The sequence below is a fragment of the Myotis brandtii genome, unplaced genomic scaffold (assembly GCF_000412655.1).
Source record: "Myotis brandtii unplaced genomic scaffold, ASM41265v1 scaffold34, whole genome shotgun sequence".
NCBI lineage: Eukaryota > Metazoa > Chordata > Mammalia > Chiroptera > Vespertilionidae > Myotis > Myotis brandtii.
Window position 1 is genome coordinate 2814493 of NW_005363098.1, and position 1885 is coordinate 2816377.

Consider the following 1885-nt stretch of genomic DNA (forward strand, 5'->3'; position numbering starts at 1 on the left):
TGAGGAACTGTATTTAAAGGGCCAGAAGGTTGAGAACCACTGTCTAAGGCAGTGATGGCGAACCTATGACACGCTTGTCAGAGGTGACACGCGAACTCATTTTTTTGGTTGATTTTTCTTTGTTAAATGGCATTTAAATATATAAAATAAATATCAAAAATATAAGTCTTTGTTTTACTATGGTTGCAAATATCAAAAAATTTCTATATGTGACACGGCACCAGAGTTAAGTTAGGGTTTTTCAAAATGCTGACACGCCGAGCTCAAAAGGTTCGCCATCACTGGCTTAGAAGAAGCAACAGGAAAGAGCCTAGGTGGGGCTGCTTTTGGTCCACTGAAAAGTCAGAAAAGGGGGCCTTAGAGACAGGTTCAGGGGGCTAGCCTGGGAAGAGCTGTCTCAGCCCCTTGCTACCCTGGTTGCAAGTCTCGTGGGGGCCCTTAGAGTTTAAGAGCTGCATGCCTGAGAGGGAAGAAAGGAGTGGATGCCCTCCCGGGAGGGAGAACTCAATTATGCCCATTCTAAAAGGTGGAAATTAAAGTTCTCAGACTGGTCTTGTCCAGGGTCACAAGACCAGCAAAGGGTTGATCAGGGACGGAAGCTGATCTGGGACTGGAAGCAGCTCGGTCTGACTGCGATTCCATCTTCCAGATGGCTTTTCACAACAGTACATTCCTGACGTATCTTTTAAAATAAACAGTAAAAGATAGTAAAGACATCACATTTCTATTAACAAGTCAGAGTTTTGCTTGTAAAGAGGAAAGGAGTATTTAGAAGGATAGGTTTTATATGACTTTATATGGTTTTTTATACCCTTGGGTGACAGTTGATTGGGAAATTAATGACAATATTCTAAGACATAAAACCTCTGGTATGAGGGCTTCAATATCAAAGGAGGTTATTAGATTCTCAATCTCTAAATATGATACATGGGAAATAAAAAAGATAAAATTATATTTTGAAAAAAGCTGTTAAGAAAGTCTCCCAGGTATAGATTAGAAGCTGAACACAGATTTGGCATTGATAGTACAGCTAACTAAGCTGTAGGAATCAAGAGGGAAAACAAAGCAGAGGAATTTCCCAATAATAATTCCAGGTGACAGACACATTGACAATTCCAGGGGAGTAATTCTGCCTAGTACACAAACTATAAAAAGAGTTAGAGATGATAGAATATCTCCAAACTTCCACTTCCCCAGAAACAAACAGCATAGTAAAGAGGAAAGACCTCGCCCTGGTTATCTCTTCTTAATTTTTATGATGCTATCAAAGTAAGAGGAAATAAAGCTGTAATCAAGAATTTGTACACTTCCTGTCCTTGCTAGTTGGCTCAGTTGTTTGGAGCATCACCCATACACCAAAAGTTTGCAGGTTCGAATCCCTAGTCAGGGCAAATACCTAGGTTGCAGATTCAGTCACCAGTAGGGTGGGTATGGGAGGCAACCAATTATTGTTTCTCTCTCACATGATGTCTCTCTTTCTCCCTGTCCCTTCCTCTCTATAAAAAATAAAAATAAAAATCAACAAAACATATTTAAAAATTGTACACTTCCTGATTAATCTGTGTCCAGATATTTATGAGAAAAATCATTTAAGCCCTGGCTGGTGTGGGTCAATTGGCTGAGTGTTATCCTGTGCACCCAAGGTCCTCAGTATTATTCTCGGCCAGGGTGTGGACTGGAGGCAGCTAATCAATATTTCTCTCTCAAACTGATGTTTCTCTCTCTCCCTTCTTCTCTCTCTAAAATCAATTTAAAAATAAATTAAGAAAATACAAAGAAAAATCATTTAATATCTAAGTGAAGAGTACTCTGGGATGATCAAGTAAAAAGTTTAGGAAATAAAACTAAAAGGCTTTATATTATAAAAGAGAAAAATAAACGTCTC